The sequence below is a fragment of the Somniosus microcephalus genome, chromosome 4 (genome assembly GCF_052327205.1).
Source record: "Somniosus microcephalus isolate GS21.2 chromosome 4, FLI_Smic_1.0, whole genome shotgun sequence".
NCBI lineage: Eukaryota > Metazoa > Chordata > Chondrichthyes > Squaliformes > Somniosidae > Somniosus > Somniosus microcephalus.
This window is the reverse complement of record NC_140990.1, coordinates 11,563,834-11,581,053: the sequence shown is the minus strand read 5'-3', so window position 1 is coordinate 11,581,053 and position 17,220 is coordinate 11,563,834. Positions and strand designations below refer to the sequence as shown.

Below are 17,220 nucleotides of genomic sequence, written 5' to 3'. Positions count from 1 at the left end.
ACTTGTATTTCTATAGCGCCTTTAACGTAGGAAAATGTCCAAAGGCGCTGCACAGGAGTATTGTAAGACATTGAAAAATGTGACCCCGAGCCACAGAAGGAGAAATTAGGGCAGGTGGCCAAAAGCTGGGTCACAGAGGTGGGTTTTGATCAGCCATGATCTCATTGAATGGCGGAGCAGGCTCGAGGGGCCGAATGGCCGACTCCTGCTCCTATTTTCTATGAAAGAGAGGCGGAGATGTTCAGGGAGGGAATTCCAGAGCTTAGGGCCGAGGCAACAGAAGACACGGCCGCTGATGGTGCAGCGATTATAATCAGGGATGCTCAAGAGGGCAGAATTGGAGGAACGCAGATGTCTCGGGTCGGGGGGGGGGGGGGGGAGGTTGTTTTCTTTGGAACCGAGGAGGCTGAGGGGAGACTTGATTGAGGTGTATAAAATTCTGAGGGGCCGAGATAGGAAGGACCTATTTCCCTTGGCAGAGGGGTCCACAACCAGGGGGGCGTAGATTTAAAGTAATTGGTCGGAGGTTTAGAGGGGAGTTGAGGAGAAATGTTTTCACCCAGTGGGTGGTGGGGGTCTGGAACTCACTGCCTGAAAGGGTGGTAGAGGCAGAAACTCTCATCACATTTAAAAAGTACTTGGATATGCACTTGAAGTGCCGTAACCTACAAGGCTACGGACCAAGTGCTGGAAAGTGGGATTAGTGTGGATAGCACATAATCGGCCGGCACGGACAAGGTGGGCTGAATGGCCTCCTTCTGTGCTGTAATTTTTCTGTGATTCTATCATGGGGGGCGGGTGGTTGTGAGGCTGAAGGGAATAACTAAGATAGGGAGGGGCGAGGCCATGGAGGGATTTGAAAACAAGGATGAGAATTTTGAAATCGAAGCATTGCTTAACCGGGAGCCAATGTAGGTCAGTGAGCACAGGGGTGATGGGTGAATGGGACTTGGCGTTGAGTTACGACACGGGTAGTTTTGGATCACCTCAAGTATACGTGGGGTAGAATGTGGGAGGCCAGCCAGGAGTGCGTTGGAATAGTCGAGTCTTGAGGTAACAAAGGCCCGGGTGAGGGTTTCAGCAGCGGATGAGTTAGGCAGGGGCGGAGACGGGCCATGTTACCGAGGTGGAAATAGGCGGTCTTTGTTATGCTGCGGATATGTGTTCGGAAGCTCATTTCAGGGTCAGATATGACACCGAGGTTGTGAACAGTGTGGTTCAGCCTCAGACAGATGTTAGGGAGAGGGATGGAGTCAGTGGCTAGGGAACAGAGTTTGTGGCAGGGACTGAAAACAATTGCTTTAGTCTTCCCAATATTTAATTGGAGAAAATTTCTGCTCACCCAGATCCGGATTAGAGATCGTGGAGGGGTCGCGAGAAGTGGTGGTGAGGTAGAGCTGGGTGTCGTCGGCGTACATGTGGAAACTGACGCTGTGTTTTCAGATGATGTCGCCAAGGGGCAGCATTTAGATGAGCAGGTAAGAGCCCATGGGATCCAGGGCAATTTGGCACATTGGATCCAAAATTGGCTTAGTGGCAGGAGGCAGAGGGTGATGGTCGAAGGTTGTTTTTGTGACTGGAAGCCTGTGTCCAGTGGTGTACCGCAGGGATCGGTGCTGGGTGCTTTGCTGTTTGTAGTGTACATTAATGATTGAGATATGAATGTAGGAGGTATGATCAGTAAGTTCGCTGATGACACGAAAATTGGTGGAGTGGTAAATAGTGAGGAGGGAAGCCTCAGGCTACAGGACGATATAGACGGATTGGTTAGATGGGCAGAACAGTGGCAAATGGAATTTAACCCTGAAAAGTGTGAGGTGATGCATTTTGGGAGGACAAACAAGGCAAGGGAATACACAATGAATGGTCGGACCCCAGGAAGGACAGAGGATCAGAGGGACATAATAATTCTTAAATAAGAACATAAGAAGCAGGAGTAGGCCATACGGCCCCTCGGGCCTGCTCCACCATTCAATAGGATCGTGGCTGATCCGAACCTAGACTCACGTCCACTTCCCTGCCCGCTCCCCGTAACCCCTAATTCCCTTATCTGCTAGGAAACTGTCTATCTCCATTTTAAATTTATTTAATGTCGCAGCTTCCACAGCTCTCTGAGGTAGCAAATTCCATAGATTTACTACCCTCTGAGTGAAGAAGTTTCTCCTCATTTCAGTTTTGAAAGGGCAGCCCCTTATTCTAAGATTATGCCCCCTAGTTCTAGTCTCACCCATCAGTGGAAACATCCTCCCCACATCCACCCGATCAAGCCCCCTCACAATCTTATACGTTTCGATAAGATCGCCTCTCATTCTTCTGAATTCCAATGAGTAGAGGCCCAACCTACTCAACCTTTCCTCATAAGTCAACCCCCTCATCTCCAGAATCAACCGAGTGAACCTTCTCTGAACTGCCTCGAGAGCAAGTATATCATTTCTTAAATATGTAAACCAAAACTGTACGCAATATTCCAGGTGTGGCCTCACCAATACCCTGTATAACTGCAGCAAGACTTCCCTGCTATTATAGTCCACCCCCCTTGCAATAAAAGCCAAGATTCCATTGGCCTTCCTGATCACCTGCTGTACCTGCATACTAACCTTCTGTGTTTCATGCACCAGGACCCCCAGATCCCTTTGTACTGCAGCACTTGGCAGTTTCTTTCCATTTAGATAATAACTTGCTCTTTGATTTTTTCTGCCAAAGTGCATAACCTCACACTTTCCAACATTATATTCCATCTGCCAAATTTCTGCCCACTCACTTAGCCTGTCTATGTCCTTTTGCAGGTTTTTTTATGTCCTCCTCACTCACTGCTTTCCCCCCCATCTTTGTATCGTCGGCAAACTTGGATATGTTGCACTTGGTCCCCTCCTCCAAATCATTCATATAGATTGTAAAAAGTTGGGGTCCCAGCACTAACCCCTGCGGAACAGCACTAGTTACTGATTGCCAACCCGAGAATGAACCATTTATCCCCACTCTCTATTTTCTGTTAGATAGTCAATCTTCCACCCATGCCACTATATTACCCCCAATCCCGTGATTTTTTATCTTGTGCAGTAATCTTTTGTGTGGCACCTTGTCAAATGCCTTTTGGAAGTCCAAATACACCACATCCACTGGGACCTTGGTGTGCATGTACATAGATCCCTGAACGCAGCAGGACAGGTCGATAAGGTGGTTAAAAATGCATATGGGATACTTGCCTTCATTAGCCGAGGCATAGAATATAAGAGCAGGGAGGTTATGATGGAGCTGTACAAAATGCTAGTTAGGCCACAGCTGGAATACAGTGTGCAGTTCTGGTCGCCACACTATAGGAAGGATGTGATTGCATTGGAGAGGGTGCAGAGGAGATTCACCAGGATGTTACCTGGGCTGGAGTGCTTCAGCTATGAAGAGAGACTGGACAGGCTGGGGTTGTTTTCCTTAGAGCAGAGAAGGATGAGGGGGGACCTGATTGAGGTGTACAAAATTATGAGGGGGATAGATAGAAAGGAACTTTTTCCCTTAGTAGAGGGGTCAATAACCAGGGGACATAGTTTCAGGGTAAGGGGCAGGAGGTTTAGAGGGGATTTGAGGAAAACTTTTTCACCCAGAGGGTGGTTGGAATCTGGAACTCACTGCCTGAAAGGGTGGTAGAGGCAGGAACCCTCACAACATTCAAGAAGCATTTAGATGAGCACGTGAAACGCCATAGCATACAAGGCTACGGACCCAGTGCTGGAAAATGGGATTAGAATAGACAGGGCTTGATGGCCGGTGCAGACACGATGGGCCGAGGGGCCTCTTTCTGTGCTGTATAACTCTATGACTCTAAATAGGAGGGGCCCAAGGATAGATCCTTGGGGACACCAGAGGTAACGATGCGGGAGCGGGAAGAGAAGCCGTTGCAGGTGATTCTGTGGCTACGATTAGATAGATAAGAATGGAACCAGGCGAGTGCAGTCCCACCCAGCTGGACGACGGTGGAGAGGCGTTGGGAGAAGGATGGAGTGGTCAACCGTGTCAAAGGCTGCAGACAAGTCAAGAAGGATGAGTAGAGATAGTTTACCTTTGTCACAGTCACAAAGGATGTCATTTGATGAGACATTGATGAGACTTGATTTGACTTCAGGGCCAAGTCAGTGAGGTGGATTGGGCTGTTTCTGGCCTGCTGGTTATTGTGGGCATGGCTGGACACCAGTGGGACCGGCTCGACCCTGTTTGTTCTTTGAGGCAAAATAAGCCAAAAAAAATTCCTGCTTCCGCACTTACCCTTTCTACACTCCTTTTACAGGGTTTTAGAAGTGGAGCATTTACAGACAGGAAGCTCAAACCAAACATCACCTCAAATTCTGACAGAGTTACGCGATTCATCAGGAACTGATTCAGTCGCTCCTCCAATCTGTTGGCACCCCCGTGAGTTCACACAGGGGAGAGAACTTTTAAATGTTCTGAAAGAGCTTCAAAATCTACAAATACCTGAAGCGACACCAGTGGCCACACACTGGGGGAAACCCAGGCCCCGTGTGTGGGAAGGGATTCACTCAGCCATCCGCTCCAATGATACACCAGCAAGTGCACACTAGGGAGAGACCTTTAACCCGCTCCGTGTGTGGGCAGGGATTAATTGCACCCTCCGTGCTGCTGAGACACCAGCTTGTCCACACGGATTAGAGACCGTTGACCTGCTCCGTTATTTTGAAGCGATTCTCTCATTCTGCCACCCTCCTGAGACACCAGTTTGTTCACTGTGATGAGAGACCGATTAAATGTTCTGACTGTGGGAAGAAAATTAAAAGGTCCCAGGATCTGAAGAGACACCAGCTGGAGAGAGCAGGAGAGATTCTGTTCACCTGCTCCGTGTGTGGGAAGAGATTAACTCGGTCCTCGAATCTGCTGGCACACCAGCGAGTTCACACTGGGGAGAGGCCGGTGAAACATTCCGACTCCGGGAAAAGTTTTCAAATGTCCCAGGAGCTGAAGGGACACCAGCTGGAGAGAGCAGGAAAGAGGCCATTCACCTGCTCCGTGTGTGGGAAGAGATTCACTCAGCCCTCCCACCTGTTGAGACACCAGCGAGTTCACACTGGGGAGAGGCCGGTGAAACATTCCGACTCCGGGAAAAGTTTTCAAATGTCCCAGGAGCTGAAGGGACACCAGCTGGAGAGAGCAGGAAAGAGGCCATTCACCTGCTCCGTGTGTGGGAAGAGATTTACTCGGCCCTCCCACCTGTTGAGACACCAGCGAGTTCACACTGGGGAGACAGCATTCACCTGCTCCATGTGTCAGGAGGGATTCACTCAGTCATCCAACCTGTTGAGACACCAGCGAGTTCACACTGATGAGAGACCATTTAAATGTTCTGACTGTGGGAAGAGCTTTAAAACCTCTGGGGATCTGAAGGAACACCAGCGAGTTCACTCCGATCAGAGACCATTTACATGTTCTGTCTGTGGGATGAGCTTTAAAAGCTCCAGGAATCTGAGCGGACACCAGCAAGTTCACACTGAGGAGCGACCATTTAAATGTTCTGACTGTGGGAAGACCTTTAAATGTTCGAAGGGCCTGAAGAGACACCAGCTGGAGAAAGAAGGAAAGAGACCATTCACCTGCTCCGTGTGTGGGAAGGGATTCACTCGGTCATCCAGCCTACTGACACACCAGCAAATTCACATTGGTCTGTAGCGCAGGGCCCTTTAGACAGCTGGGGTGACATGAACATGGAATGGATGAATGTTTTATAAATTCTTGTACTGCTGTTTAATCTTTAAGACTGTTGTGCTGATGATTCCCTTCTTTTGACTGTTCATGGTGTTACACAGAATGTACAGCACAGAAACAGGCCACTCGGCCAACTGGTCCATGCCAGTGTTTATGCCCCACACCCACCCTACTTCAATTAACCCGATCAACATCTCCTCCCATTCCTTTCTCCCTTGTGTGGCTTCCCCATAAATCCATCTGTGCTGTTCACCTCAACTACTCCCTGTGGTAGCGAGTTCCCCATTCTCACCATTCTCTGGATAAAAAAGTTTCTCCTGGATTTATTAGTGACTTTTATATTTATAGCCACATAAATATGATGAAATTCTGTTAAGCTGACCAGTATGTTGTTGTACTTTGTCTTTTTCTGATGAATGAAACATTACTGAGCCCCTGTACCCGTGTTATGGGATGAAGTGCCAGACAAGTGAAGGCACAACGTCTGGGTGTGAATCTGATAATAACCTCACGGACTGTATAGGTGTGATAACCAGACGGGCTTGTGGTTATAGTCTGGTCACAGATGGACTAAATTCCCCGAATTAGCAGGAGTTCAGGAGGCGGTCAACAGACGGGTCAAAACAATCCCATTTCCTGAGCGGTAACCAAGCTTGTGTATAAGAACAGGCCACTTAAGCCGTTGTCAGTTGTAACAGACTCGAGAAGATCGCGCGTGAATCCACTGTACTTCTATTCTCCAGATTGAGGGAATTATCACCCGATCTGTGTTATGCGGCGCTCTTAATAAAGCCTGGAGAGACAATTTGTGTTCTTCTGAGCTTGATTATCTGGTGTCTGAAACCCTGGGACTCCCGATCATTAGAGTCAACCTCAGTGTGTTGAAAGGGATTCCCTGGTATATCCCACCCGCTGACACAGCAGAGTGTCCACATTGTGACTGCGGTGGGTCGATTCCACTGTTTCCGATGCCTTTAATCACATTCAGGACTGAACAATGTTAATTCAGACAACTGGGGCTTGTTAATGTTAAGAGCCCCCAATAACTGGGCTGGATTTAAAGATTATTCCCTGTTCTCTCAGTACTAGTGAGCAGAGAGAAGCTGATGTTATAGAATCATAGAGCACAGTAGGATGCCTTTCAGCCCATCATGCTGGTGCTGGCTCTCTGAAAGAGCGATGCAATTAGTCGCACTGCCCTGCTCTTTCTCCACAGCCCTGCAAATTTCTGCCTTTAGTATATATCCAATTCCCTTTTGAAAGTTACTATTGAATCTGCTTCCACCTCCCATTCAGGCAGTGCATTCCAGATCATCACAATTCGCTGTGTAAAAAAAGTCTCCTCATTTCCTCTCTAGATTATTTTGCCAATGATCTGAAATCTGTGTCCTCTCGTTACCGACCCTCCTGCCAGTGACAACAGCTTCTCCTTGTTTGCTCGATCAAAACCCCTCATAATTTTGAGCACCTTGATCACAGCTCCACTTAACCGTCTCTGCTCCAAGTTATATTGCCATTGTTTTGTGAATTGTTGCTGTGATCGAGGTGCTGGATGTCCGTGCCTGGGGAATGGGACATTCTATCCTCGTGAGCACCGAGTGTCAGCATCCAGCAATCTCTGGTCAGGGACTGTCTTTTTAAACTGCCTCACCTGAGCTTTTTGACTCCCTGATTTCATTATTAAACATTTCAGAATTTTTGCAGAGTGACCAAGACTAAACAGATAAATGTGAGGTATTACATTTTGGTCGGAAGAATGGGGAGGTCACTTATCACTGGGAGGGTGCGAGTCTAGGTGGGGTAGAGGAACAAAGGGATCTTGGAGTACAAATAAACAAATCACTAAAAGTTGCGACACAGGTTAGCAAGGGCATTAAAAAAAGCAAACCAAGCACTAGGGTTTATTTCTCGAGGGATAGAATTGAAAAGTAGTGAAGTTATGCTAAACCTGTATCGAACCTTGGTTAGACCACACTTAGAGTACTGCGTACAGTTCTGGTCGCCATATTATAAAAAGGATATAGAGGCACTGGAGAGGGTGCAGAGAAGATTTACAAGGATGATACCAGAAATGCGAGGGTATACATATCAGGAAAGGATGAACAGGCTGGGTCTCTTTTCTCTTGAAAACAGAAGGCTGAGGGGTGACCTAATAGAGGTCTTTAAAATTATGAAAAACTTTGATAGAGTGGATACAGAGAGAATGTTTCCACTTGTGGGGAAGAGCATAACTGGAGGCCTCAATATAAGATAGTCACCAAGAAATCCAATAGGGAATTCAGAAGAAACTTCTTTACCCAGAGAGTGGTGAGAATGTGGAACTCGCTGCCACAGGGAGTGGTTGAAGCGAATAGTATCGATGCATTTAAGGGGAGGCTAGACAAGCATATGAGGGAGAAGGGAATCGAGGGTTATGCTGATAGATTTAGATGAGGAAAGACGGGAGGAGGCTCGAGTGGAGCATAAACACCGGCATGGACTGGTTGGGCCGAATGGCCTGTTTCTGTGCCGTATATCCGATGTAATCCTATGTCAAGTATCCCAGCTGGCTTAGCTCCAGGCACTTTAGCTCAGTGGGCAGCACTCTCACCTCTGAGTCAGAAGGTCGTGGGTTCAAGTCCCAGTCCAGAGACTTGAGCATAAAAATCTAGGCTGACACTCCAGTACTGAGAGAGTGCTGCACTGTCAGAGGTGCCGTCTTTCGGATGAGATGTTAAACCGAGGCCCCCGTCTGCTCTTTCAGGGGGATGTAAAAGATCCCGTGGCACTACATTTGAAGAAGAGCAGGAGAGTTCTCCCCAGTGTCCTGGGGCCAATATTTATCCCTCAATCAACATCACTGAAATAGATTATCTGGTCATTGTCACATTGCTGTTTGTGGGAGCTTGCTGTGCACCAATTGGCTGCCGCGTTTCCTACATTACAACAGTGACTACACTTCAGAAGTACTTCATTGGCTGTAAAGCGCTCTGGGACATCCTGAGGTTGTGAAAGGTGCTATATAAATGCAAGTCTTTCTTTCTCAGCAAGAGGGCGAGTGTCAGTGGTTGGAGGGAGGAGCTCAGTGTTGTCACTGGGTGGACACAGACAGATTGAAGCTAAAAGACAGAGAATTCTGAAGTTTGGAATGATAACACCCAAAGTCAGGAGATGAGCCCTTTGCCTCGATAAGGGAGGTGGTTGCTAAGAGACCCACAGACCTAATAACACTGCAAACTGCTCAGGCAGCAGACTTGTTGCAACATGTGAGGTCACGAGTGAGTTGATGCCCAGACAACAGAGCCTTGGGCATTCCTGAGAGAGACAAACTGGTTCTGTAACCGGGAGAACAGGTTGAGGGAGTCACCCTACGTGGGACGGCTCATCTGAGGTGTTAACACAGAGTGGGATGATCAATGAATCATAGAAATTTACAGCACAGAAGGAGGCCATTCGGCCCGTCTTGTCCATGCCGGCCGACAAAGAGCTATCCTCCCTAATCCCACTTTCCAGCACTTGGTCCGTAGCCTTGTAGGTTACGGCACTTCAAGTACATATCTGTTAGGGTGAAAATTATATAGCTTAAAGCAGCAACATAAAGAATTAAAGAATGTATTGTAAGAAGTGAACTTGTAAATAAGAAACAAGACAAAACAAACTCAGCTTAAGAGGGGGCGGCTCAGCTTGGGACACAAACTGTAATTCCCCCTTAGGCTTTACAACATTCGCTGCCCCCATTTTGTGTTAAATTCACAAAGCTTCCATCTTTGTCCCATGAGGATTCCCCATAGTATGTCTAAGTGCTGTTGTGGTGGGCAAGGGGCAGGAATTAACTGTTTCTGTCTGTTCCCATTAAAACCATTGTGCTTGACATTAATTGAATTGAGGAATAGTCGACATTTTTAAGTAGTTTCTTGCCAGATTGAGGGTAGGCAAGATAATTGATAGAAGGCCTCCAGTCAAATTACATCAGTGCCCTTCAGCCAGTCAGATTAATGTGTTCAAATGAGGCAAAATAAAATGAACAGTTATTGAATGTGGGAAACACGAAATATTTCACATTTATTCAGTGGTGCAGCCTTCTGCAAACTATTTGCTGGAAGCCCTTTGGATCTATTAATGTAATTCTACTATTCTATAATGCAAAGTCGATGAATCAGAATTGTGAGTATTGATGAGTTACAGTAATTGGTAACTGCAAAACTGGCCATTTTGTAATTAACCATTAAAAAGTGCCCAAAGTTCTGGAAGGTTCCATATCATTTTATGTTGCCAAACTAGTATCCTGTGAGGACCGGGGAGTTGTTGCTGGGGGAGCGAGATTGGTTGAAGACACCTGTGTGTAATATTTTGCGAGAATGTATAAAAGAAGTTTCAATACCTTGTTGCTAAGGGAACGTGATTGGGTGAGGACAAGAGAATTGTTGCTGGGGGAGAATGTTGTCAATTTCTGTCCTGGACTCTCAGTGATGGCTTTCGGAAACTCCTTTCACCGTCTGTGAGAAGGGCAGGATTGACAGACGGGGAAACTCAAACCAAACTTCACATCAAGATCTCCGAGAGTCACTCCATTCGTCAGGACCTGAAATTCATCGGCCTTTTGAGTGCAGAAGGAGAAATGTTTGGGAGGTAAGTAGCATGGAGTCCAGTTCTACGGAGTACTGCTTCTACAGAGTGCTTAACTCGGGAATTGGGTGAGTGAGCGAATTCGATGAGGTGGGGGTAAGAGGGGCTGCTTGATACGTGAAAAAATATAAACAACTAGGGTTTAATTAGGACTGTGGGCGAAGTTACAGTAAAGACCTAAAGCATATAGCTAAATGTAATAAATTAAACAAGGTTATTACCTAGATTAAAAACTATTAATAGACAATTGGTTATTTCAAAACTTGAAAACCTAATTAGTTAAATAAAATACAATAGAGATGGCCGGGCAGGTGATGTGTTGCAGCTGTAGCATGTGGGAGCTGGTGGACCCCAGTGTGATCCACAGCAACCACATCGAGTCAAAGAGGCACAGAAGGAGGCTGTTCGGCCCATCGAATCCGTGCCGGCTCTCTGTAGAGCAATCCAGTCAGTCCCACTCCCCCGCTCTATCCCCGTAGTCCTGCAAGTTTATTTCCCTCAAGTGCCTATCCAGTCTCCCCTTGAAAACATTGAGTGTCTCCGCTTCCACCACTTCCGTCGGCAGCGAGTTCCAGGTCCTCATCACTCGCTGCGTAAAAAAGTTTTTCCTCACATCCCGCCCTGTATCTCTTGCCCAAAACCTTAAATCTGTGTCCCCTAGTCCTTGTACCATCAACTAGTGGGAACAGCCTTTCCCCGTCCAGCCTATCCAAACCGGTCATAATCTTGTACACCTCTGTCAAATCACCCCTCAACCTCCTTTGCCCTAATGAAAACAAATCCAGCTTCTCCAACCTGTCCTTGGAGCTAAGATCCCCCATCCCCGGAACCATTCTGGTAAATCTCCTCTGCACCCTCTCAAGGGCCTTCACATCCTTCCTAAAGTGTGGTGACCAGAAGTGTCTGCAGCTCGAGGAACTTCGGCTCAGAGTTAGAGTCATAGAGTTATACAGCACAGAAAGAGGCCCATCGTGTCCGCGCCGGCCATCAAGCCCTGTCTATTCTAATCCCATTTTCCAGCACTTGATCCGTAGCCTTGTATGCTATGGCGTTTCAAGTGCTCATCTAAATGCTTCTTGAATGTTGAGGGTTCCTGCCTCTACCACCCTTTCAGGCAGTGAGCTCCACATTCCAACCACCCTCTGGGTGAAAAAGTTTTTCCTCTAAACCTCCTGCCCCTTACTTTGAAACTATGCCCCCTGGTTATTGACCCCTCTACTAAGGGAAAAAGTTCCTTTCTATCTCCCCTATCTATAACCCTCATAATTTTGTACACCTCAATCAGGTCCCCCCTCAGCCTTCTCTGCTCTAACGAAAACAACCCCACCCTGTCCAGTCTCTCTTTATAGCTGAAGTGCTCCAGCCCAGGTAACATCCTGGTGAATCTCCTCTGCACCCTCTCCAATGCAATCGCATCCTTCCTATATTGTGGCTACCAGAACTGCACACAGTACTCCAGCTGTGGCCTAACTAGCATTTTGTACAGCTCCATCATAACCTCCCTGCTCTTATATTCTATGCCTCGGTTATTGAAACCAAGTATCCCATATGCCTTTTTAACCACCTTATCCACCTGTCCTGCTGCCTTCAGGGATCTATGTACATGCACACCAAGGTCCCTCTGATCCTCTGTCCTTCCTAGGGTCCTACCATTCATTGTGTATTCCCTTGCCTTGTTAGTCCTCCCAAAATGCATCACCTCACACTTTTCAGGGTTAAATTCCATTTGCCACTGTTCTGCCCATCTGACCAACCCGTCTATATTGTCCTGTAGCCTGAGGCTTCTCTCCTTGCTATTTACCACTCCACCAATTTTTGTGTCATCTGCGAACTTACTGATCATACCGCCTACATTCATATCGAAATCATTAATGTACACGACAAACAGCAAAGGACCCAGCACCGATCCCTGCGGTACACCACTGGACACAGGCTTCCAGTCACAAAAACAACCTTCAACCATCACCCTCTACCTCCTGCCACTAAGCCAATTTTGGATCCAATGTGCCAAATTGCCCTGGATCCCATGGGTTCTTACCTTCTTGACCAATCTCCCATGTGGGACTTTGTCAAAAGCCTTACTAAAGTCCATGTAGACTACATCAACTGCACTACCCGCATCCACACACCTAGTCACCCCCTCTCAAAATTCAATCAAATTGGTTAGACATGATCTCCCCCTGACAAAGCCATGCTGACTATCCTTGATTAATCCTTGCCTCTCTAAGTGGAGACTAATTCTGTCCCTCAGAATTTTTTCCAATAATTTCCCTACCACTGATGTTAGGCTCACTGGCCTGTAATTCCCTGGTTTATCCCTACTACCCTTGTTGAATAATGGTACTACGTTAGCTGTCCTCCAGTCCTCCGGCACCTCCACTATGGCCAGAGAGGTTCTGAAAATTTATGTCAGAGCCCCTGCAATCTCCTCCCTTGCCTCACACAGCAGCCTGGGATACATCTCGTCTGGGCCTGGGGGTTTATCCACTTTTAAGCCTGCTAAAACCACTAGTACCTCCTCCCTCTCAATACTAATTTGTACAAGTATATCACAATCCCCCCTGCCTGATTTCTATGCCTGCATCGTCGTTCTCCATAGTGAACACAGATGCAAAATATTAATTTAAAACCTCACCTTCATCTTCTGGCTCTACACACAGATTGCCACTTTGGTCCCTAATGGGCTCTACTCTTTCCCTGGTTATCCTCTTGCCCTTAATATACTAATAAAACACCTTGGGATTTTCCTTTATTTTGCCTGCCAGTGTTTTTTCATGACCCCTCTTCGTTCTCCTAATTTCTTTTTTAAGTACCCCCCCTGCACTTTCTATTCTCCTCTAGGGCTTCCAGTGTTTTTAGTCCTTTGTATCTGCAAAAAGCCCCCCTTTTTTTCCTAATCCATTCTTGTATGTCCCTTGACATCCAGGGTTCCCTGGGCTTGTTGGTCCCACCCTTGACCTTTACAGGAACATGTTGGCGTTGTACTCTCTCTATTTCCTTTCTGAAAGACTCCCACTGCTCTGATGTGGATTTTCCTACAAGTAGTTGATCCCAGTCCACTTTGGCCAGATCCTGCCTTATCATATTAAAATTGGCCTTCCCCCAATTTAGATCCTTTATTTCCAGTCCATCTTTGTCCTTTTCCATAACTACTTTAAATCTCACCGAATTATGGTCACTGTCACCAAAATGCTCTCCTACTAACCCTTCTACCACTTGCCCTGCTACATTCCCTCGAATTAGGTCCAGTACCGCCCCTCTCTTGTAGGACTTTCTACATGTTGGCTGAAAAAGCTCTCCTGGATGCACTTTAAGAATTCCACACCCTCTAAGCCTTTCACACTCTGACTATCCCAGTTAATATTGGGGAAGTTGAAATCCCCAACAATTACTACCCTATTATTTCTACACCTCTGAGATTTGCCGACATATCTGTTCCTCTATCTCCCCCTTACTGTATGGGGGCCTATAGTACACTCCCAGCAAAGTGCTTGCCCCCTTTTTGTTTTTAAGTTCTACCCATATGGCCTCATTAGAGGAACCTGCTAAGGTATCATCCCTCCTTATAGCAGAAATTGACTCCTTGATTAATATTACTAACCTGATTTTTGGTCAACTCTTGGCGTATTCACGTTTAATAAGTCTCCGGGAGAAGGAGTCGCTTCACTTGTACTGGTTCCTGGGGCCTGATCACCTTCCCCAGGAGCAGGGCCTTGACCCTGACTTTATTCACTTGTACTGGTTCCTGTGGCCTGATCACCTTCCCCAGGAGCACGGCCTTGATTCTGGGGGTGTTTTATTGCACCGCATGGTGTACTTGAGAAGAGTCCCATCAGGGCGAGTGCGGGAGGGTCAGGGGGCGCGTGCGGGGGGGGTCAGGGGGCGCGTGCGGGGGGGGTCAGGGGGCGCGTGCGGGGGGGTCAGGGGGCGCGTGCGGGGGGGGTCAGGGGGCGCGTGCGGGGGGGTCAGGGGGCGCGTGCGGGGGGGTCAGGGGGCGCGTGCGGGGGGGTCAGGGGGCGCGTGCGGGGGGGTCGGGGCGCGTGCGGGGGATCAGTGGGCGCGTGCGGGGGGGTCAGGGGGCGCGTGCGGGGGGGTCAGGGGGCGCGTGCGGGAGGGTCAGGGGGCGCGTGCGGGAGGGTCAGGGGGCGCGTGCGGGAGGGTTGGGGCGCGTGCGGGAGGGTCAGGGGGCGAGTGCGGGAGGGTCAGGGGGCGAGTGCGGGAGGGTCAGGGGGCGAGTGCGGGAGGGTCAGGGGGCGAGTGCGGGAGGGTCAGGGGGCGAGTGCGGGAGGGTCAGGGGGCGAGTGCGGGAGGGTCAGGGGGCGAGTGCGGGAGCGTCCATCTCCAGGACGTGTGTGTCTGAGTCAATGGGACTCTCTCTGACCTTTCACCCCAGTCCATCTCCAGGACCAGTGTGTATCTGAGTCAATGGGACTCTCTCTGACCTTTCTCCCCAGTCCATCTCCAGGACCAGTGTGTATCTGAGTCAATGGGACTCTCTCTGACCCTTTCCCCCCAGTGCATCTCCAGGACCAGTGTGTATCTGAGTCAATGGGACTCTCTCTGACCTTTCTCCCCAGTCCATCACCAGGACCAGTGTGTATCTGAGTCAATGGGACTCTCTCTGACCTTTCTCCCCAGTCCATCTCCAGGACCAGTGTGTAGCTGAGTCAATGGGACTCTCTCTGACCTTTCTCCCCAGTCCATCTCCAGGACCAGTGTGTATCTGAGTCAATGGGACTCTCTCTGACCTTTCTCCCCAGTCCATCACCAGGACCAGTGTGTATCTGAGTCAATGGGACTCTCTTTGACCTTGTTCCACAGTCGATCTCTGGAAGCTCTTTGAATCGGAAGGGTTCTCTCACAATCCTGTGCTGGTTCACCTGCTGTTGTTCCTCAGTCTACAATCCCTGTTTACTTCGAGCTGAGCACCTTCCTCAATCACACCATCTCTCACCGGGACATCTAATTGTGGCAAAGCAGAAAATAAGAACAATATTGAAAACGTGAAATAATGTAATGTAGACTTTTAATCTGCTTACTAATAATTCAATTTCAAGGCCAAGTATTTGTTTGATTTTGTGCCTTTCCTCAGATCCCCAGTTGCAGGGCTGTGTGTTTAGTTTGGAGATTTTCCTCAGATCCCCAGTTGCGGGGCTGTGTGTTTAGTTTGGAGATTTTCCTCAGATCCCCAGTTGCGGGGCTGTGTGTTTAGTTTGGAGATTTTCCTCAGATCCCCAGTTGCGGGGCTGTGTGTTTAGTTTGGAGACTTTCCTCAGATCCCCAGTTGCGGGGCTGTGTGTTTAGTTTGGAGATTTTCCTCAGATCCCCAGTTGCGGGGCTGTGTGTTTAGTTTGGAGATTTTCCTCAGATCCCCAGTTGCGGGGCTGTGTGTTTAGTTTGGAGATTTTCCTCAGATCCCCAGTTGCGGGGCTGTGTGTTTAGTTTGGGGATTTTCCTCAGATCCCCAGTTGCGGGGCTGTGTGTGTAGTTTGGAGATTTTCCTCAGATCCCCAGTTGCGGGGCTGTGTGTTTAGTTTGGAGATTTTCCTCAGATCCCCAGTTGCGGGGCTGTGTGTTTAGTTTGGAGATTTTCCTCAGATCCCCAGTTGCGGGGCTGTGTGTTTAGTTTGGAGATTTTCCTCAGATCCCCAGTTGCGGGGCTGTGTGTTTAGTTTGGAGATTTTCCTTAGATCCCCAGTTGCGGGGCTGTGTGTTTAGTTTGGAGATTTTCCTCAGATCCCCAGTTGCGGGGCTGTGTGCTTAGTTTGGAGATTTTCCTCACTAAATTTCCGGCCTCCTGAGACTCCCCCATTCTCACTGCTCTGGGCGGAAATGCGCCATTTTCTGTGCGGAGTTACTGCCCGGAGCGGTGACCCTGTGACCCTCCCTCGCTGTGATCTAAACTCGGGGCTGAGCAGCCGTTGTCGGGCCGGGTGCTGAATGGAGCCGAGTTCCCTCAGTCACAGAACAGGCCCTGTAACCCGGGCAACAAGCCTGTTTCTGACCGGCCCAGCACACAGCAAACCCACGATCAGCAGGGGAGCAGCACTGCGCCTGCGCGGGAGAGAGAGAGAGAGAGAGAGAGAGAGAAAGGGACGGCACTGCGCCTGTGCCGGAGGGCGAGAAAGGGAGCGGCACTGCGCCTGCACGGGAGGGCAGGGGAGCAGCACTGCGCCTGCGCGGGAGAGAGAGAGATAGAGCGAGCAAGGGAGCACCACTGCGCCTGCGAGAGAGAGAGAGAGAAAGAAAAAGGGAGCGGCACTGCGCCTGCGCGGAAGGGCGCGGCACTGCACCTGCGCGGGAGTGCGTAAGGGAGCGGCACTGCGCCTGCGTGGAAGAGAGAAAGGGAGCGGCACTGCGCCTGCGCCGGAGTGCAAGGAGCGGCACTGTGCCTGCGTGGGAGTGCAAGTCTGCGTCACAGCGCCTGCGCGGGAGAAAGGGAGTGGTACTGCACCTGCGCGGGAGAGCGATGTCGCACGAACGCATCACTATCGCTCCCAGTGGTGGGAGGACTACATCGGAACATATTGTCAGGAGGAGGCCATTCAGCCCCTCCAGCCTGTTCCACCAGCCCATTCCATTCACTCCACCTGATTTCAAGAAAGGGTTGAGCATACTGGATACAGCAAACACCTGACAACTAGCCGCGCCTCTAGCCAAGCTGTTCCAGTACAGCTACAATGCTGGCATCTATCCGACAATGTGGAAAACTGCCCAGGTATGTCCTGTCCACAAAAAGCAGGACAAATCTAACCTGGCCAATTACCGCCCCATCAGTCTACCCTCAATGATCAGCAAAGTGATAGAAGGTCTCATCGACAGTGCTATCAAGCAGCACTTACTCACCAATAACCTGCTCAATGATGCCCAGTTTGGGTTCCGCCAAGACAGTTCGGCTCCCAACCTCAT

General features: G+C 49.0%; 1 protein-coding gene and 1 pseudogene across 1 annotated transcript in view; one reads left to right on the top strand and one right to left on the bottom strand.

Annotated features, from left to right (window-relative positions):
- Positions 1–6,700, top strand: part of LOC147118298 (uncharacterized) — a 97,703-nt pseudogene extending 91,003 nt beyond the window's left edge.
- LOC147118294 (proteasome activator complex subunit 1-like) overlaps positions 1–17,220 on the bottom strand; it is a 1,298,587-nt gene that overhangs the window by 1,215,460 nt on the left and 65,907 nt on the right. The window lies entirely within an intron of this gene.